This window comes from Glandiceps talaboti, chromosome 17, assembly GCF_964340395.1.
Source record: "Glandiceps talaboti chromosome 17, keGlaTala1.1, whole genome shotgun sequence".
Lineage (NCBI taxonomy): Eukaryota > Metazoa > Hemichordata > Enteropneusta > Spengelidae > Glandiceps > Glandiceps talaboti.
Genome location: NC_135565.1, coordinates 20,303,888 through 20,328,422, shown reverse-complemented (window position 1 = coordinate 20,328,422; position 24,535 = coordinate 20,303,888). Strand labels below are relative to the sequence as shown.

General features: G+C 34.7%; 1 protein-coding gene across 2 annotated transcripts in view; it reads right to left on the bottom strand.

The window, feature by feature from the left end:
• The window catches only part of LOC144448369 (CD9 antigen-like), a 64,542-nt gene that overhangs the window by 8,316 nt on the left and 31,691 nt on the right, over window positions 1-24,535 (bottom strand). The gene's annotated exons all lie outside the window — the stretch shown is intronic.

Sequence of the window (24,535 nt, the reverse complement as noted above, 5' to 3'; positions counted from 1 at the left end):
TTTACCATGAATGAGAAGCTAAGCACAGGTTTACAAGGGTACAACAATATATTGTGACACTGTCTAAACTAATCGTTGCCAAATATTAAACTTACAAAAGATTTTAATAGCACCAAAAAAACCTAAACCCCCAAAAACTAAAGAAAGCAAATGTTTTTTAACATTGATATGTATATATATACACACACAATAATTGTGTAAACCTGTGCTCAGGCTTCTCAACTATGATATATACACAATGTATATAGACTTAATCCAAAAATAAGGATGTTACTAATATTGCATTGAGAATTGTTCTCTACAATGAGACACTTGTATGAATAGGAGTTTTTATGCAAGTATGTATGTATGTATGTATGTACATGTATGTATGTATGTATGTATGTATGTATGTACGTACATACGTACGTACGTACGTACGTACGTATGTATGTATGTATGTACATGTATGTATGTATGTATGTATGTATGTACATGTATGTATGTTTGTATGTATGTATGTATGTATGTATGTATGTATGTATGTATGTACATTGTATGTGTGTATGTACGTATGTATGTACGTACTTACGTATGTACGTACGTACGTACGTACGTACATACGTACAATGTATGTATGTATGTATGTATGTATGTATATATGTATGTATGTATGTAATTTATCATACACACACACTTTTTTGTAAATATTGGTGTATATACATACATGTATGGATAATGTCTGTTGAGTTAAAACATACAATACAATCTGAATTTTCCCTAAAATACAACAGATTTTTGCCTCTATGAATAAGGACCATGAAATTTCATTAACAGCACTGTTGATTTCCATCTATATACCAATCACAGTTTATACCCACTGAATATTGAATAGAATGAGATAAGACAAACATATTGAATTTGTACAATACATAACACAATATCACAGGATGTATTGCACGGCTATCACTCACAAACTGCCACCTCAAATTCAATTAACTCTGGGTACAAACTACATGTATGTAAGCCAATCCCTCATTGGTTCTTAAACCCTTAGCTTTCATTCCCAAGCCAATCATGTTCACCTTTATCAAACCACTAAAGGTCATGACCTTTTTTCTCATTCATATTTAATAATAGACAGATGGTTAATACATACTTTGGATCAAATAAATTGATTTTTACCAACAGGTGTTCAGTCTTTATATTTACGGATGTTGATTTGAAATTTGTCATTTCAGTTTTATATTAATTTTCATTGAACTTTATAAAATATTCAATATTTCCTTTACTGTAAATAGACATCACATGTTTCATTAGATAAAAGTTAATCAATTGTCTGAATAAAGCTAGGTTTTCAGGTTGTTTCGCCTGTTTTCTTTCCTTCTGTCTTAGTAACCAACTGTGTCTGCATAGAACGGGAACTGTGTGACCAAAACCCCAATACTACATGTATCTGTGTGTGTACAAGAAACACTTGTGATGATAAAAAAAGGTTATCAGTCTAATAAAGATAAAAGCAACTGTCATTTCAGGAATAACTCTTCCATGCGCTGAATCCCCAGCACTATTGAAAGTGTTGAAAAATATTATGAATTGTATGTACAATAATAGACCCTACCCTTTCGTGTAGGGTCTATGGTACAGTGTATATGCATGTCGGATGATGGTGCCAGTGAAGTCTGGCAAATGTACATGTACATGTACATTCCTTTTGATTGATCGATCGATCGATTTATGTGCTGGTAGGGCAATGCTACATGTACAAATGCATATCTTTGTCTATCATAAGATAGAGCACTAATCACTTTGCCTTTTTCATCTAATAATCACATATTATTTACATTTTACAACTTTACACCCGGATGTCTTTACACCTTAGCTGTACTTGGATGACTTGAAATTCACCATAGTTTTGTACCCGTGCCTTTAGCGCCCTCTAGAGATAATTGAATATGAAATTGTACAACTGTACATGTCAACAATTTAGGAAATCATACTGAGAAAACTTCTAATGTAATAATATTTGTGTTCTTTGTAAAAAATAACATTATATCTCTGGCATATACATGTATCACGGCATCAGAGCATATACCAATGAATGTACATAGTATTAAACATGCATAATGTACAGATGGCAATGTGCATGTGGGTGGGTAGGTTGGTTAGTGGGTGGGTGGGTGATAAAGATACAGGGCCAGGGCATTGAAGCAGAAAACTACAAATTCACATTACTAAAGCACTTTTTATGACATTTCAAAAGATATGTACATGTACCTGTGTGTTTGTATACTCTAAAGTCTCTAGAATGTTTATTCAGGAATTATTCTTAGATTAGAAACAAGAGAAATATATCTGTAGCAGGTCAATAAATCTGTAATATTATCTACATGAAAGACCAATGTCCATATATAGTTGATGAGTTTAACTGAGTGTCACAAGAGTTCTATGATAGGTGTATACATGTTGTACAATAATTACTATTTTAATGTATTAACTAAGGTACAATGTATGTACACCTTTTATAGATAATAATTATTGACACATTCACATTGTAAATCTTCAAATTCATATTTAATGTTTGAAAATATCACTGTAGACACACAATCAGAATTCACATCCCACTCTTGCTACTGAGTCCATTAACGGATAATGCATGATGTACATGTGTACATGTATCTTAATAAAATAAAAGTATTTTTAGATAGTATATATTCTACTCTACAGTTGTAGTCTGTTGCATACTAATGTATCAGTAGTTGAAGTTTGAAATCAAATGTCTCCTTCTCAAAGAACAAATTTATGCGAGTCTTTTTGTTCTCAACTTCTGGTATATGAATTATGACATAATTAATGTGCATGTATGTACAAGTGATTACTTGTATCAGGTCTAGTAGTATTGGTATTTTCACTGCATTGCAATACTGAAAATATAAATTGCATATTAATGAATGAATATGCAAATGAGCACCAGTGTTCCGTGATGTACATGTTCATGTACACAAAATGACATGACCATATCAGTAAATTTTCTTTGCAGTGCAATACTGAAAATATGAATTGCATATTAATGAACCAATATGCAAATGAGCACTAGTGTTCCGTGATGTACATGTACATAAAATGACATGACCATAGCAGTACATTTTTTTTGCAGTGCAATACTGAAAATATAAATTGCATATTAATGAACCAATATGCAAATGAGCACCAGTGTTCCATGGTGTACATGTACACAAAATGACATGAACATATCAGTACATTTTTCTTTGGCGAAATATGTTTTTGTACAATGTAGATGTAACCATTATTATGATTAACGAATCTGATAACACACACGTCATAGCAGGTATCTAGGGTATTTGCACTCCTACTTGTAGTGTTTTCTGCTACACTTTCACTCATTGAGTCATCTATGTAAATACCTCGAGTACATGTATGCCACACTGGTACTCTGTTGTCATTTGGTTCAGTTATCTATATTTAAATGTACATATACATGTCTATTAATTTTGTATTCTATAATTTCTGTTATATTTGTTCTAAAAGCATTTTATAGTCAAGCCTACCTACATGTATATTCTACATTGTAAACACTGTCTGTCTGTATACACTAATCAAATATCTCTGGAAGTAAATCAAATTGTTGTCTAAAAATAACAGACCATTCTGCTCCAGCAGACAGTAAATTGTATGTAACTTATATCCAAGCTACATAGTAACAAACAGGGTAATGTGTTGTACATCCCCAGAGATGAAGAGCTATCCATCCAGTAGACTACAGTAATGGACATCTAAATAGCCTGTCTTTACAGAGCTAAGAATAGACTACAGGTTCTTTTAAAGTGCCAGTATATTTTGTAGCTGGAAGTGGTTGCTGTTTTCATTTTACGTTCAGCCTGTTACAAAATATGCCAAGCCTTTTCAGTTTTACAACAGTCTGAGATGGTTCATTCATTGAGTGGCTGAATTATCTTCTGTTGGTCATTGGTAGTACTGTGTACATCAGCTTGATGTCCATGTGTAAACAATTGTGAAAGATGTACATTGTACTCTTCTATTAAAGGACAATTTATTCCATTTGTCAACAAGTTGCAAATTTGTGACGGATGTTGGTAGGGGTTGATCACTTGGCAATCATACATAGAACTAATAATTGGTACAGTACAATACGTCTGAATTCATGTACATGTATGTACAATATATATACCAATCATTAGTTCTCTAAGCGGTCACACAGCTACCATATAGCTATAGAAGTAATCATTCAAATCCAACACCTGTCTTTGCTTCTAAATGTCACAGAGCTACATGTAGCATTGGACTGGCATTCTTCACTGATTCAATTCCTACACCCCTCTAACTTCTAAAGGTCACAGTGCTAGAAATAGATTGTGAGCTTTTATGATCTAAATACCGGTCTATATACCAGTATATGTATCTAATGGTCACAGTGATCCATGAGCGACTAATCAGTAATTCAATTCTTTCACCTGTCTTAACTACTCAAGGTCATGGTTCCAGTCATAGCACAATGCTAACACCTCATTAGTACAATTTCAAGAGCTGCCTGCAAGCTACCAGCCAGTAGCCGGATGCTGAACACCATGATAGCACTAACACAGAACTATCAACATTGTGTTAGCAACTGGGAAGGTTCATGCCTATACCCATCCTACATTTGTATACATGTACTAGTAACATAAGGCTAGCTCAGTGCTAATACTGGGCTGACACCAGTAAATCGTAAGGGCTTTTTGTGAAATGTACATTGTATGGTGCATTCTTCATGCATGTTTTATATACATGTTTTTGGTATTAACATGTGTACATGTACATATAGGCTTACATTCTCTGACTATCATCTAAACCTGCATATACAGTTCCAATAATTGTGGGTTTGTGGTAAACACTAGAACATGGCAGGCACATTCAATCTGATTACAATATAATTCTCAAGTTGCTTTTCTCAGCATATGTACGTCAGCTGTTCTTGTCATTTGCTATCTGTCTTGTGACCACCAAGAAGGTTATCACCAAAGAGAAATGCAAAGGACTGCAAAGTGTAAAGCACAGAGTAGATGTGAAATATTGGTAAAGTGAGCAAATTAAGTCTTTTTTTGTGATCAGATTTAATCAGATTGCATACAAGTAGTATGTGAGTGAAGAGAGTAGACCCAGGGGATAAGATTAACGCTATCAAGGCTACAATACAACACTATAGGTGTCTTTAAGGCTGGATTTTATGTCTGTCTTGTATAAAAAGTTCACTGCATGCTGAAGGCGGCACTCTGATGATACAAAACAATGCACAAATCACACAAGAGGTTAGATTTTGCAGAGATGAAAGGTTTGATTACACAGAGATGAAAGTGTATAGTTTCTTTGTGCTCTGGAACATGCTGAGACTGATAATGATACACTGTATGTATGGTATGACTATCAATTGTACATACATGTATGGATATACATTTTTGTAGTGAGGCATACATGTACATGTACTTATTGTTTTGATCATTCACTAGTTTTCACCCAACTGTAACCTCACAGTCAGTTCCTACATGTGTATTGTCTATGTGTACATGTACAATGTATACATATGCCTGTCCTTTATGTCACCTATGCTGTACTCATGTGGTGATCTCCCTTCTCTTACATATACAGTTTGACATCCCTATGACAATAGAATTAGATGACACAATAATCACCTGGTCTCACTTCTCTTACATACATGATGTATACAGTTTGACAATAACCCTGGCATGACAATAGAATTTAGATGACAAAAGACTCACCTGATGATCGCCCTTCTCTTACAGTTTGACATTAACCCAAAGATAATAGAACTTGATTGACACAAGACTCACCTGGAGATCACCCTTATCTTGCATGTACAGATTGAGCGCATACCCAGTGACAATAGCACTTGGTGACATAAGACTCACCTAGGGATTGCCTTTCTCTTGCATATAGTACACTTAACAATAATTATCCAATGAATACAATACAATTTGCATAACACAAATGGTAGACGTGAAAGGCTTAGGTAATATAAAGCACATTGATCCCGTCTTTCTTACCAGACTTAATGTATACAGAACCCCACAATATACAACACATACAGAACACCACAATATACAACACATACAGAACACCACAATATACAACACATACAGAACACCACAATATACAACACATACAGAACACCACAATATACAACACATACAACACATACAGAACACCACAATATACAACACATACAGAACACCACAATATACAACACATACAGAACACCACAATATACAACACATACACAACCCCACAATATACAACACATACAGAACACCACAATATACAACACATACAGAACACCACAATATACAACACATACAGAACCCTACAATATACAACACATACAGAACACCACAATATACAACACATACAGAACACCACAATATACAACACATACACAACCCCACAATATACAACACATACAGAACACCACAATATACAACACATACAGAACCCCACAATATACAACACATACAGAACACCACAATATACAACACATACAGAACACCACAATATACAACACATACAGAACACCACAATATACAACACATACAGAACACCACAATATACAACACATACAGAACACCACAATATACAACACATACAGAACACCACAATATACAACACATACAGAACACCACAATATACATAACGCATACAGAACCCCACAATATACAACACATACAGAACACCACAATATACAACACATACAGAACACCACAATATACAACACATACAGAACACCACAATATACAACACATACAACACATACAGAACACCACAATATACAACACATACAGAACACCACAATATACAACACATACAGAACACCACAATATACAACACATACACAACCCCACAATATACAACACATACAGAACACCACAATATACAACACATACAGAACACCACAATATACAACACATACAGAACACAACAATATACAACACATACAGAACACCACAATATACAACACATGCAGAACACCACAATATACAACACATACAGAACACCACAATATACAACACATACAGAACACCACAATATACAACACATACAGAACACCACAATATACAACACATACAGAACACAACAATATACAACACATACAGAACACCACAATATACAACACATACAGAACACAACAATATACAACACATACAGAACACCACAATATACAACACATACAGAACACAACAATATACAACGCATACAGAACACCACAATATACAACACATACAGAACACCACAATATACAACACATACAGAACCCCACAATATACAACACATACAGAACACCACAATATACAATATTTGAAAAGAAGCAGTGTAAAATATCATTTGACCAATTTCTTGTTTTTTTTGTAACACATTATGGATTGTCTAATTTGCATTTGAATCATTTCAATAAACAAATGTCAAAATTTTATTTATAAATCAATTATATCATGACAGTTATGCCATGATTCTTTTTTTTATATTCCATTTTAAAATGTATAATAGGTTATTTTAGTTCTCGTTACATGGTACATGTACAATTCAGAATTAATATCGCTTGAATGACACAGGTAATTCTACAAGTTTATGCCTGAAACCATTTCTAACTTCATTTGTCACTGGCATTAAATGGTTTTTAGATTTATCAAAATAAATCTGTACATGTACCATCTTGTTGTGGTTTATTGTCGGAATGAAGAGTAGAGTAATTGGACTCGGTTGTCTGCCAGTAGCTAATAGCATTTCACTTTAGAGATTACCACTTAGTTATAACAGCAGGTTGGCAAATATCCAGATTCTAAGATTAGTGAATCTCTAGGATTGTACACTGTAATGGGGGTGTGTGTGATGTCTGTACACTGTAATGGGGGTGTGTGTGATGTCTTTTGCCTGGGTGCATACTTATTGATGTTACAATTTAAACTAAATTGGTTTTGAAATAATGAGAAAGAAACAATGGATATTTTGTTGCTAACCTTGTTAAATTCCAAAATGAGCAAATAACATTCTCAAATTGAGCAAAAACGGTTGGGTATGAGAATGCGTAACATAAAGTGCTTACATTTTAAACTTAATTGGTTTTGAAATAATGAGATAGAAACAATCGAGATTCTGTGTTTAATATCCGTCATCAAATCCCAATAATGAGTAAATCACATTGTAAAAGTGACCACAACTATGAAATTGTTGACAATAGAACCTTTATAACAAATTTATGAAATTGTTCAACTCTATTTACATGTATTTTGTCTGACTATGTGTGACATGTAATTTTCATTTTGTTATGACGACTGTTCTCTTAACACAAATTTATCTTTGATTCAATTATATGTACTATACTATCCAAGCTGATAAACACCAACTGATAATTCTGAGGACCAGACTAACATCATTACGAAGAATCATAAATATTTATATCTACATGTAGTCTAGTCCGTTTTGTATCCCACAGACTTCTAGCTATGTACATGTATATAGAGTCAGACAATACAACATGTATGTCTCACTTTGACAATCCTGCCATACATGTACATGTATGTTACATCTGTCTGAATTTAGTATTTAAAATAAGTAATCATCTTCTAAGAATTCTCATCAACAATGATGACATACATGTATGTGTATTCACATGACTGAAAACTCAACTACATTATACGATTTACCAAAATTAAGTTGTTAATGGTAATGCAATGTATGTGTACCCAATCTACAAACAAAATCAACACTTACATATCTTAATACAATCAAAGTATGTACATGTACATGTAGTGTACACCACCTTGAAGATTAAGTTGTGTGTATTACTAATGTGTATACAAAATGTACACAGCCAGCAATCTACACCAAAACCAACAACAAACCAATTGTATGTAAACTATACCATGATTAATTTGTATATGTGTACATGTATAAACTATACTTGTATAAAATTGTGTACACAGTCAGCAATCTACAGTAAAACCAACAATAACCAATTGTATGTAAACTATACCAAGAATAATTTATCTAAATATGTGTACACAGTCCTACAGTCTACAACTATTGAAATCTTTAATATATGTATACAGCAAGATTTATATATCAGTAGTTATTAAGTGTTATTTTATTGTTCTTACGTTGTATCTGTACATTTTTTTGTATATCATTGACCATAAATTATGTTCTTGTATGACGTAATTTCGTGTCATATAAAATATACTCTTCTCGTCTCTACTCTACTCTATTAGTATACAAACTATGTGTACACACACTGACACTGTTGTACATTGTACCATAAACAGTTGAGAAGTGTTCTCCACCGTCTATGATTGTACAAATGTGCATGATTGTATATCATGTATGTTTAAAACTAGTAACTGTACATGTACATGTTCACATGATGTACAGCAAGATCACATTAGCTCAGTTTGAGGTACTTCCCTTGGGTCTCAGCCATAAAACACTATCCTGAACATGTCTGCTCAACTCAATTCTATACCCTCTGCCATCAGAATACTTAACCAGAGAATGTAAGAAGTAAAGGAAATGTGAGTCTGTTTTTATGTACTCTTCCACTAGCACTCAGTCTTCAACATCTTCATATCTTTGTTTAACATTGTTTTTTTTTTCAGGTTGTTTTTTTCAGTTTACTACATGTACATATATCACGTATGTTTTTCTGTGTTGTTGCAAGACAAACTTCCTCCCTGATAGATAATAACATAATATTATTATGATAACAATAAATATTTGTACAAAATCCAACAATCTATAGTTGTTTTGAATTCATCACATTTGCAGAACCTATGTACATTTACATGTATGTTATGTGTACTATGCAAAATTACTTTGTGTAATATGTGTATACACAGACTGACTAATGTACAAGTAAAATCAATATTGATATGACTTGACCTTTAACCTTAACACACTGTGATGACATCACTCATTGCACTATCCATTCATAACTGTGTATGGTTTGTTAATATGTGTTTACATGTACATGTATGTGTGGAAATATTTACATTTACATTTTGTATTTACAGATTGTTCAACTTGAGCTGCATTTGTAAATGTGTTTATTTGAAAATATCTTCATATTTGAACATTATACATGTATCCAGACACATACCCCCAGATGGACACATGGAGGTGGGTGTAGGTGGGGGTGGTTGGTGTTGGGGGGGGGGACACATCAGTGTGCCCTCTAATGATAGCCAAATGTTGTTGTTGCGAGTCAAAATGAGAAAAACTGGGATTTCTTGTGAGTCACAACATAGTAAGAGATGGGGGAACACCAAATTTTGGTGCGTCACTAGAAATAGTGTGCGTCAGTGGTGCGTCATATTGGCTTAGAGGGCACACTGGAACACATAAACACTGGATTGGTATTGACAACTCACCAGTATACTAAATTGAAATGCAGACATTTCTGTATCTTAGCAAATGGTAGGATTAAAATGTGACTGTACTACCAGCCAAAAGTTGACACCAAGCTAAGCCCAGTTTTAACATTACACTGACACAGGGTTAGCATACTGGTGAGGGATCCTTGAGTTGAACTGTAGAGTGATATGAGATTGGAATGCCATGGGTATGACTTTTTATATTGTAATAGGAAGAGATAACTAACATTCCATGTGACCGATAGTCATGGCATGTACATACCAGTACAACCAGATATCAACAGTACACAGGATTTATTATTATAGTGGTATACACATACAGATCAGATAGCAGACATGGGAACAATATGGTCAAATATGACTGTGCTTTCCTACAAATGTACCATTGATAATTTAAATTCCAAGGCATTATAATTGTTTATGTTACAGTAGTTACGAAATTGAGGTCAAATTGTGGAGACACTGACGTGATTGTGTACTATATACATGTATGGTATCTATATAGTTTTCACACACTAAATTGATACATTCAACATTTTGACCTTATCATGGTACAACTCATTTGCATAAAAATAGAGTATTAATATGTAAATTAGATATTGAATTCCTAGAGACAAAATATGTATTTCATATCAGTGTGTTTCCTATAGTATGCATATAATGACATAGAGTCCACTGTTCTATACAGTATAGGCTGTGTACAACACTGATTGTGATTCTGACAACTCACATCTTCTCAGACAACAGCAATAACAGTCACAGACAGCACCGTCAACAGGCTGACTGTTTCAGAGCTGTAAACTAGTATGGGACTGGATGTAACTACATGTACATGTACCACGGGAGAGGGCAAGGGGGGACTGTGTGAGATAGTGGTGAAAGAATGGTGACCCTCCCCTTGGTAGTGGCCCCAAAAAAGTCTTGAAAACAAATGATGCTAACCATTGGAAGTACAATGTAAAGGTATATAATTTATAAAACAATACACCCACTTTCAACACATCAGATTTTAATCAGATTGACCAGGGTGATGATACCCATTATAATATATAGTGCGAGGTATGGAAATCAATGCAAGTTTTACCCACCCCACCCCCCCACCCCTTTCTGTTAGTGTTACTGGGGTTCCCAAATCTTAGCAAAAAGCAAAAAGTTTTAGTAACGTACTACATGTAGCATTAATAATGTACATGTATATAACTGCACCCCAGCAAGAATCCACTGAAACTACACAATACACAGAATATTTCATTGTCTACATGCATAAGAGGGCATAGCAGTTACTAGTTGTGTTTAGACTGCTAACTATGTGGATGTATTCTAAATTGTTATGACATTTACTATATCAGTATGATATCCATGTACACCTAGTGTGAACGGACAGTGAAGAATGTTATCTGTAGAAACTGTTTTAGAATTTCAACACATGAATTCCCTTCTCCTAATAAATCAAACCACTGACATATGGCTTGCCTACCTGACACAGGCATACAAATGCTTCTATACTCTATATTTCAACACGTCAGAAAAAAATACATGAATTATGCATAGTACAGGGATTCCCTCATACATCAATGTCTAACAAAATGAACTAAAAGTCATCCAAAGTAAAAGGTGAACTCAAAGATAGAAACTACATACACCTGTAAAATATAAATGATCAGGGGCGTAGATTAGGGCAGGTAGTTGGCAAAAACAACCACTTCATCTGAAATGTTTTGCAGGCTAATTTTCACAAATTAGTCTTTAAAATTTGTTTGTTTCAGTCAGTATATTTCCATCATTGGGCAAACTCATGAGTCTGGTTCCTATTTGATATCATCACTTACTTTTCACAATTTCAGTGTTCTCCAGAAGATTGTATTCATGCATGGTGGATAATTTGCATATTAATTTTGCATATCATTAGCATCAATTTACATATATTTTGCATATCACCAACAAGGTTTCCAGTATTATTTATAAGTTATTATCTGGTTCTCCATGACAATAGATTGAAGATATAGGGGCTGTAGGAGTAACATTCATGCCAATTAACATAAATTTACATATTCATATTTTATATATCCAATGTTTAGCAAATTAGCATGATTCATGTACCCATCATATAAATGTAAAACACATAAAAATGTCCAAAAACTCATTCCTTTTTATTACCTCTATTTCCTTCACATACATGTATTATCATTTGTTTCAATTTTGTTGTTCCGGAAGGAACAGTCTCCTTCCTACAATACATGTAGGAACACCTTCAAGAATTAAGGCAATCCTACAAAGATTGGAATATCTACATGTGCATGTGTATCTGTGAGTTGACTCCTTGATGTTGATACTTGAATCAGACCCTGGAGAATTAATAGTAGTGAGACATTCTTATTTAAACTAGGCCCTGGGGGATTAATAGCACAGGGATTAATAGCACTAAGTGTTGTAGATAATAGTATAGTAGTTTTGATCTACACATTAGGAATTTAATCATGTATACTTGTAATCTTACAGGGTCCTAATGATCAGAGTGACCCAATTATTACTGTAGGCTTCCAGTTTATTAAAGACTAGCTGTATTAATTGTGGTGTTCCTTTGGGCTATATTTCATGATTCATAATGCATTACTAGTCCATTATGATGTAGTGTACTCTTCTTTTCATTGTAAAGGCTAACAAATCAAGCTAAAACTGCTCTATCATGCAATATACGTACTTAAGGGATGCCTTTCAAAACAATTAAGGCTGTTATCGACTAAGTTTTAGCCGAAAAGTAATTCCAATTTATGGCACTCATAACAAAATAATCAGAGAGCAAGGAATCTGTCAGTTTTATCAGCAGTAAGGGGCAAATTGCTGTCAAATACGTGAAAAAAGTACAGAGCAGATCTGCTCTGCCAATATGAAGGGAACGTTAACTACTTGGAATTCTATCTTGTTTTTTGGTCATAAATTCAATGAAATAGACCAGACAAATGCTATAGTCATTATAGTGTTATATACGTACATGTACATGTAATAAAACCTACATGTGGGATCTATACTCGGAAGGTTCAACAAAAGCCGAGAATAACAGAACCTCTGGTTTGTACCGGGATGGGGCTGGGGATGGGGACGGTTGCAGCCCCAGGCAAGCCTTGGACACCGCCTTTGACAATATTCAAAGGTAGCAGAACTATCCACGGATCTAGCAGTTAGACTACAGTCATTGCATCTACATCATGTACATGTCATGTATGTGAACAAAATAATAGTTTGTCATCGTACTAAATACCTGACATTGTGACTTTTAATATCATATGATACATACTATAGAGAACCTATTATCTGTTTGTTTATTAAATATTTTATGATTATAACTTTCCTGTCAGGACCTCAGTCTTGTCTACTGTGTTGCAAAACCTATAAAACTACAAATCCAATGCATACTAAATGAACCCATGATGAAATAACTCGTCAAACTGAATCTAAGGTTATCTTCAGGTCATCAACAATAATAGACCTATGTGTAATCTAACCTGTGATTTATTGAAAACAATAGCAGTTAATTTACATAATAACTAGTGATTATCATGGCTATCTCATTATTGGGGGGGAGGGTTGACTCTACCATAGCTATCTCATTATTGGGGGGGGGGGGTGTTGACTCTACCATAGCTATCTCATTATTGGGGGGGGGTGTTGACACTACCATGGCTATCTCATTATTTGGAGGGGGTTGACTCTACTATGGCTATCTCATTATTGGAGGGGGGGGGGAGGTTGTTGACTCTACCTACTATCAGTATTAACATTGTCATTCTGATAACAGCTGTTTTCTCTTAGTATATGTGAAACATATTAATTAATCTCCTACTGTGTTATGGTTTCTCTGTCCAGCTTTATTTCTGTAAGTGATATCAACAAAGCTGTTGTTGCTGCAAAAAGTGTACAAAATAATATACATTACTAACTGTTTGTTCTAAGGTTTGGGGTGTGCCCTCTGATGATAATCAATTTTTGTTGTTGTGAGTCTTGTAGAAAAGCTGGTATTTCTTGTGAGTCAGAGATAGGGAACACCAAATTTTGGTGCGTCACTAGAAATTATGTGCGTAAGTGGCACATCAAATTGGCTTAGAGGGCACACTGATTATAATACTGTAGAATGGGGGGTGGGAGGGGCGATACATTTATTTCAGTGCATATATGTAAACTAAACATTAGACTACACATGAAATGATTAAACATGTGTTCTAGGTGATATTTCACTTTGATTAAAATTGATGTTACGTAATTTTATAATGACATAAACATTTATAATTACCAGCTGTATACTAATTACATGTACCTGTTGACGGATTAATCAATTAGTCATGCCATTAATTAATTAATTGATGAACAAGCCACTGCAACTTAATTCATAACTTCATCCAATATCAAAAGTCAAAGTACATAAATTCGTATAGAGATTCAATGCCATGGATAGTATATAGATGATATAGCAGACACTCGGTGTCTGGCACATACATTGTACAATATACATGTACTGGTGTACATGTATATTGCAGCCCAGTAAATGATTTGTAACATTGAATTTATGTTCAGTAGGGGAGGCATAAAACTTCACTGAGGGAGTCTTCAAATAATGTTTTATTTGTTTTGTTGATGGAGGTTTGGATTGATTTATTCTATAACCTGTAACTTTGTTTTCCCAACATGATATTTATATTGTTTTATGGCAATTGTTTTAATTGGCATTCACTGATAATATAGACTTTAACGATATGTAATCAGGGGGTGAACAAATCATTTTGTGAACTGGTGGTCTCCAGACCAGTGCCTTAAAAAATCCAGTGGTCCTGCCGAAAGAATTAGTGATCCCAAGTCCCGCTAATGTGAAACATTAAATCTTACCTATAAATCTGTATATTCAGATGACTTTTTAACATAGTTATTAACAGTAAGGTACTGGTCCGACGGACCAGACAAGGTAAAATTTGTGTGGTCTGCCCTAAAAAATTGCTAATCTTGAACCTAAGACCAATGGATTTGTTCACCCCTGGTTGTTTTGTTCAGTCCTATCAGTATTCTCAAATGGTACATAAATTTGTAAGGTTGGTATGACATGGTCTAGCTGACACAGACTATACAGGTCACATGATATTTGAAATATGATTTTTAAAAACAGGTACTTGTACATGTAAACAACATCTACAAACTATGGAGTAGGAAAGACTACATGATACATCATTCCATTTCAAATCGTTGTTTTCTTGTAATACACATGTACTATGGAGTAGAAACGACAACATGATAGTATTAATACATCATTCCATTTCAAATCATTGTTTTCCTGTAATACTATGGAATAGGAAAGACTACATGATACATCATTCCATTTCAAATCCTGGAATACTGTATTACAGTGTACACATACATGTAAGCCAGATTGAACTGACTACATAAGAACAAAAGTGGATTTTTTATACAGTACATGTTGTTGTACACGTACCTTGGCCATTCTACATCACAACGTGCGGCTATATCAATGATTCCATGGTGCGTGAAATATGAGTCAAAACATTTCTAGTCGCCATCAGTTTCTCAGATTTTTTATACATCATGCTTGAGGAGGTACATGTAGACTACATGTATAAACTATGATTATGTTATTCCCCAATACTCTTTTTCTATTTCATTCATCTGGAAAATACTCATGACCTAAGGGGCCTTGTCATTACTCATCTCTGACTCAAAGTAACAAGACCCCTTAGGTCATGAGTATTTTCCTCAGTTGAATGAAGACAAATATTGGGGAATAATATCTAAATGCAGTACCAGTTTAATGTTCAACTAGGAAGATTACCTGTACATGTACATATATTTATATGAATTTTAATGATTTAAGACAGTAGTTTTTTTACAACTCATGAAAAACACTGGTATGTTTGCTTGATGAAGTCAGCTAAAGGAAAGACTTCATGCAATGACAATATTAGGTAAAAACAATTATATAACTTAAAGAAAAACAACAGGAGGTGTCTCTGAGTCTGATGTACATATGTATTTTCAGGTAACAGGCAGTGGAGGGGATGTTTCTATGGTGGATTCACAGACCCTCCCCGAGGGTCTATGGTGGGAGTTATAATGGCACAAGTGTATTGCTATACCATGTAGCATTCTATCAGTAAACAGAGCTGTGGGATTCTGGATCCTGTGATTTTTATGCTTTGAGTTTGACAGGTTACCAAAACATACAAAATGTATTACATGGTATCTTTGCATGAAACTTGTCTCATTCCTGTTTACCAGGAGCAAGCAAACACACTGGCCTGTTTTTCTTGCATGGGTTGAGTAAATAGACTAATACTAATTCTAAGTATAGTTGTGTTGACACATGTTGGTACTGATGTAGATATAAGTTAGTGTGCATGACCACTTGCAAATTAATCTCATTATCCAGGTATGGAGTGTTGACATTAACTTACAATGTAAGTATTACACAATGTAAATTACATTTTATAAATGGTAATGTCAATACATTTAAAGTATGGGTAGGGATGCAATTACCATGGAACTGTTTACTGAAATGATACCTTGGTGACCAATATCTCCTTGGAAATGAGATGGGAAAGGACACTCACTGACATGATAACATGGTGACCAATCTCTCCTTGGAAATGAGATGGGATAGGACACTCACTGACATGATAACATGGTGACCAATACATGTATCTCCTTGGAAGGACACTCACTGATATGATAGCCACTGACATGATAACATGATGACCAATATCTCCTTGGAAATGAGATGGGATAGGACACTCACTGACATGAAAACATCTGTAGCCTCAATATTGCCCCTTCCCACTGGTACTGTACATGTATATGGTTTACCCCCACCCCAAAGGCATACAACAAATACAAGTCTCTAGGTTAAGAAATCATCTGTTGCCATCCACAAGTCTATAAAGGTCAAGGGAAAACTTACATACATGTATGTAGACATGTTAGTGTCTTTACTAATCATGCTAATGTACATGTATACCTTCCAAGTTACATTATGTTGATATACATGTACATTTGTACACGTAAGCCAACTAAGTGACCTGAACTCAGTTGCTGTACACCTGTACATGTGTATGTGTAGCTTATCTCTAAATGTCAGATATCTAATTGACAAATTGAACACGTATTCGGCCAACAAAATGGCACTGTTTCTGGTCAGGATATTTTATCTAAAGTGGTGTGATGACACAAATATTTTTACATTTTGTATTCTTAACAAACCTGTCACTAAATCTAGTATTTTTGACAGTTAGTATGTACTGTTCTTTTTATTTTGTACTTTAGAGCAAGTGTGTATGTTGTGGGGCAGATGTCATTTGCTTGTTTGTGGTTTGCTCTGCTGTGTGTCTTCACTGAAGTAGGGAGGGTTATTTTATTGTGTTTCCCCCGATTCTGCAGACTGCATGGGCTGGACAAACACGGAAAAAAAGACTGATGTGAGGTATTTAAGTGATGCGTGTGCTGACCAGAAACATTTTTTTTTTATTGGCTTACTTTAACATTTCTAACACAATGTGTACAAAGTGATACATGTGTACAAAGTGATATAACACACACACACACACTCACACACACAGACACACACACACACACTCACACAGACACACAGACACACACGCACACACAGACACACACACACACACTCACACAGACACACACGCACACACAGACACACACACACACACACACTCACACACACACACAGACACACACACTCACACAGACACACACACGCACACACACACACACACACACACACAGTGTCTTGTTCTATTTTATTCAAGTACATTTAGTAACTGTTCAATATTTGCGGTGAAAAATAAGGAAATTTGATTTGAGATATCTAAAGTGTATTCAAATGCAAATGTACATGTTAATATACAACAGGAAAGCATTTAGACAACTTCATTTCCTGACTTTGACAAGTAGCTTTTTACTTCAAGTGGAATTATTTATTAGTAAAATGTAATGATTTTTTATGTTTTCATAACGTGTGTGTGTGACCACATCAACATACCTGAAATGACACGGTCTAGACATAAAAAATGTACATGAACTTGTATGGATATTTAATAATAGTTTATTTCAAGTGGTACATATTTGTAGAATTTCAGTGCTGGGACAGTGCAATTAGATACAGTAGCATCTTTTAGTTTTACACATGATATGTACAGGGCGTGGGTGGGTGTGGGGATAGAGGTGTGATGGCATATCACATTGTCTAGGCCTACAGAAATGTACATGAACTTGTACATTGTATGGATATTTAATAATAGTTTGTTTCAAGTGGTACATATTTGTAGCATTTCAGTGCTGGGATGGTACAATTAGATACAGTAGCATCTTTTACACATGCTACATGTATGTACATTGTACAGTGGTGGGTGGGTGGGTGGGTTTGGAGGGAGGGGTAGAGGTGTGTGATGGCATATCACATCAGGCCTTCAGAAATGTACATGTACGTGTGTGGATATTAATGATAAAATGTTATATGTAGATTATGGTTCAAGAGGTACTACATACATGTATTATGGTACAATTTGAATTTCCAGTACTGGGATGGTATATTTGTACAGCCTCTCACTCCAGTCTTATAACATACATGTAGACTCTAGGGTGACAGTTTATGGTTATAACTTACATACATGTACATTTGTTTGAGTTATACAAAGTTGTACATGTACATGTATATTATAGTGGAAGGTATCCCTTGTGGTCATTAATTTACATGCAATGAAGCTACAAGTACAACTGTACAAATGATAGGACATCTGGTTTTTCATTGCTACATGTACCGTATGCTATATATATTTTTACAATCAATTTCTTTGTAATCTCAATTTCATACATTTCACTCAAGTCCAAAGTTTTCTGATCTAACCATCTTTCTTTATTTCATTTTTCAAAGAATATTTTGAAGGATCAAGGTTGCATTGTTTAAATTGAAACCTCATTAAAAAAAATTATGATATCTAGGCGTAGTTTGAAGAGTTGGATTTCCTTCACTAGGAAAAAAAGACCTACAGCTGACTGTTATCCTCTGAGACACAACATTTGTGAGTACTGCAAGTAATTATTATTTCTACACACATGTTGAATGACTCCATCATCAAGATTTAGTGATGGTACTGAAGGCATCTGAACAAACAACTCTGACTTTAATGTGTTTGCAGTGTTCTCATTACAACGTTTTCTCAAGAGAACTCGGGGATCAATAATACCTACTTTACTAGAAACCATGAAGGCAGAATTGTAAGTCTTTTGGCTATATGATATCATTTTTACATTAAATTAAGTGCTTTGGAAGTATTGATTTTCATTTTTACCAAGAGCATATTCTTAATCATAAGAGTGCTTTCCTGCCCCTGTTATACATTGTTCTATATGTTCATGTTTCTACAATGTTACTTTAAAGATAGAACTAGTCTAGAGGCTATCCATTGGGTTTAAATCTGAAGATCTCTTTACCCACTAGTCTAGAGACTATCCATTGGGTTTGAATCTGAAGATCTCTTACCCACTAGTCTAGAGGCTATCCATTGGGTTTGAATCTAAAGATCTCTTTTCCCACTAGTCTAGAGGCTATCCATTGGGTTTGAATCTGAAGACCTCTTTACCCACTAGTCTAGAGGCTATCCATTGGGTTTGAATCTGAAGATCTCTTACCCACTAGTCTAGAGGCTATCCATTGGGTTTGAATCTAAAGATCTCTTTACCTCTGTAATGTACACACGTATACTTTGGGTAAAGAGATCTTCAGATTCAAACCCAATGGATAGCCTCGAGACGAGGATACATGTAGAATGTATTACATTTTGTCCTAAACCAACTTGCCCAAACTAACTGGTCTCAGACCTGCTTGTTCCATGGCCATCCTGGCATATAGTCATCTTGTACATGTCCCACAGTCACCTCATCTTACTTTGTTCTGGGAGAATGTTTGTTTTTCTGTGATGTACAAAATTTACATGTGATACTGATACATTTTAGATGGCATGTTTTACTAGTAAATTTATTATCCATGTACTTGTATGTCTCACAAGATTTGATTCATTTGGGATGCAAGTAAAGTGTACATGTATGATGTAGGTTGTGAATGATTGCATATAGCCTTTTTACGGTGCTAATGGTACTTCATTTATCTCTCATACATGTACCAAGCCTGTGTTAGAATTTTAAAAGAGTAACCCTCCATAAACAGGCTACATGTAGATTGCATAGGCCAAAATAAAGGAATTGTTTCTGGACAGGACAGTTTGTCGAAAGTGATACGACGATGCAATTTCTCTTCTTCTAAAGATACAGTTTCACTGTTTGGAGTTACAAATATGCAGAACTACAGAAAAAGCAAAATGTCATAATACCAAAAACATTGTTTCTTGTCATAACTTTTATATTTTGACAGTCTGCTCTTGTGAATAATTTAAAATCTAGTAGAATATCATATCTCAAGATGTTTCACCTGTCACATCACCGACCATATTGTGAGTACAAAAAAATGTATGTGATGAGAGAGATTACAATCACAGAACTGGGAGAAACATGACAAAAACTAGATATGGCGTTATTTTCTGATAAAAGTACTGCAGGATTAATTATATCAACGCAATCAGGAAGTAAGCTCCAAAAGATAAAGTTTAAAGTAGGTATCAATTCTCATTGTTGACCTTATCTCAGTTCACAGTACATGTAACATAGTAGTTCCTGTTGCCAATTTAGGTATAAATAAACTGCTTTTCATAACATACTTTGAGGTGACAATGGATAGATCACGTGACCTCAATCAAATGTCAATCAACAATGTAGTTTGCGACACAAGAAAGATACATGTAGATTGTTGTGAAACATCAATACATTCATTTCTTTGATCAAAATCTTTTGACTTTCATAAATTAATTCATAAATAGTGTTAATAATCCATCATGTTTATAAATCTAATGTGTGAACATTAAACAAGCAAACAAACCACTGATTACCTATAAACCATTAAATACATGTAAAGACTGCTCAAATTAGGTGAAAATTTAATTACTTTTGAAATTTAACGAGCTAATCACTAGTAAATTAATTGGTTTTGTGTGATTGGAAGTACTTGGCAGTGTGCCAATAAATAACCTGTTACTCACACAAACACTTCCTTGTTCCAAATAAGGAAATATGTCTACTTTGTGAAGCTCACTAATTTTGGGAGTACTATTTGCTGCATATTACAGAAAACATACCTGTATTATTCAACAAATAACCTGATACTTGCAAGCAATTCTTTGTTCCAAATATGTATGTATGTATGTATGTATGTATGTATGTATGTATGTACGTATGTACGTACGTACGTACATACATACGTATGTATGTATGTATGTATGTATGTACAAATGTATATATGTATATGTCTACTCTTAGTCTAGCGCTATCCATGGCATCAAATCTCACAACGATTTCATACCGCAGGGTAGATCTAGACTGTGAGGTTGACATATTTTGGGGATAATTTTTGCTGTAAACATGTACATGTACTAATACATGTCAGGGCTCGAAATTCGCGGTAGTCCCGCGTCCACAGACTACCAATGTTTGTCTCTGGGCTACCAAATTATGTGAGTGGTAGCCCAGTTGGGCTACTAAGTTTTGAATGAAACTGTGACAGCCTGACTCCGACGCCTTCCCGGGGGCCTCCGAGGTCGCAGTCATGTGGGACCTGTTCTCCCAAAATTAGCGTCAAAATCAGTGCGTCTTTTCCAAATTTGCATCCACACTACATGTACACGAAATACATGTACACTGTACACGTCATTCTTCCGTACATCGTACACACAGCTTGTACTTCCAAAATGTCACAACAAAACATTTATATGTAACAATATTCTGTATAGCGATTTAATGTTATCTTTCTATACTTTCAATTTTCTATGGTAATCACTCTCTGGAAATATGATCTCTGGCCCGGGCCCTTTCGGCTCTTCTCAGAGTCTGAGTACAGTACACTCTCGGTACAGCATTGCAGTAACTAAATTCCATCACATGAATGACAGCTTTAACTTTCAACTTGACAGAGACACAGTTGTAATGGTGTTTGATAAAATCTTATGCTGCTGATGAGAATTAACTATACACCTGTCCTACAGATTCGTTTATTCTTGAACGATGCCTAAAACATTCCGTGTGTAAACCACGCTTATGCAACCACAGAGAGCTTGCAGTGGTGAATGGTAAAATTCACGTAATGCATTTGATCTAGTAGTAGTAGCAAAGCTCAAAAGAAAGTTGAAGTTTTAGTGAGAATGAAATGGTGACGTGATGGTTTGAATTTATCTGAGTGAAGTTTTCACCATGGACCGTCTGCCGATGTGGTCTTAGACTCTGATTATCTCTTCGCCCATGAATGGAAGGGCCTTTGCCATAATGGCCGTCGTGTATTGATACAAAACCTGTCTAACCCGTCTGTTAATAAGTAACCAATTACGTGGATAGATAATGATAACAGCACATAGTTTCTAAACTACCCAAGACGTAGTCTCCACATCAGGAAATGGCCATGGGGCTTATGAAACTGTTTATACGTTTTCCATACGTTGAATCATATTCAAATTTTACAGGTCTCACTGCACCAAGAGATTTAGCTAATAGTTACTAGTAAGAACTACGACTAGATGACTTATTCTTCATTGCAATAATAACCGTACGTTGTTTGCTAACAGTAAGCCTCACATGTCCCCTCTTTATAACACGTCCTCAGAGACGCATACATGCAAAAAATTGCGTCCCCAATGTCAAATATGGCGTGAAATACACACAAATAACGCGTTAACGTGACTTCTCAAGTTATTCAATCAATCACCGAATTCAATACATCATATAGTTACATATATACACAAACACCATTAATTTAGGAATGCATGCATATGGGCTACCAGTCACTGCTCTCGGGCTACCAAATTTAAATGATGGTAGCCCACCTGGGCTACCAAGAAAAAAACCGAATTTCGAGCCCTGCATGTATACCTCAGGTCCTGTAAGTATTCTGTTTAACAGCCTAGTGAGCTTCATAAACTCAGCCTATGATACTTTATTTCTGTCACTGACACTAGATCAGTAAATTGGTAAGAGAGTTGTTGGGTTATATTTTACCTTTAGGCTAAAATATCTATTAGAATACCAGTCGTAATAAATCTATGATATTGATATATGTGGTTACCATTCACAATCTATCTCTGACTTTTAGATTTAATTACTATTAGATTGAAATAGTAATTAATACACATTGTGTAAGTCATACATTATGTATTTGTGTCAACATTAGACTCTATATTCTTAGTGACTCCAGAATATGAGCAATGTATACAGTAACTTTGTAATTAACAGGATAAAGTTGAGATTTATGGATTTTCTTGGTAGTTTGAGTATTATTAAATTATTTCAGTCCTTGAAATGTTTTATCATCATCAGTACTCTTACATGTAGAGCTGAAAGTTCATTTCAATTATAATATTTAAATGACTCCATAAAATAATAACTGTAGATTTTCTTTGCCATTTTGAGCTTTATGATTATTATTACTAGTAGTACTAGTAGTAGTAGTATTTAACTTTATTTCAGACAAAAAATATCCATATACAGAATTAAATAAAAGTAGGGAAAAGAATAATGTATATAATAGAGGAACTCAAAAATCCTCTTACACCAAACATTCCACAACGTACTCTGAGACAAAATCATATTTAGCACAACAATTGAAACGATATGATTACATGATAAATACAGTCTGTCTAAAAAAACTGAAAAGTTTATGCATCATTTGACTCAAGGTTGAAATATGTTTCATCATCATCATCATACATGTACCTGTAAGTATTAGTGGTAGCAGAATGATAGTCTAACCACAGACAAGTATCATACTTTTCTGTGGTCTAACCTAGTATTCTATCACATGGTAATTTACAATGGATAATAATTGTAATTTGTTAGTACCATACTCATAGCAGGCTACATGAAATGGGATTGAATTGTTATCAACGTGACACACCTCAGACACGCAATCATGATTACTGTAGTTACGCATCACTGAATGA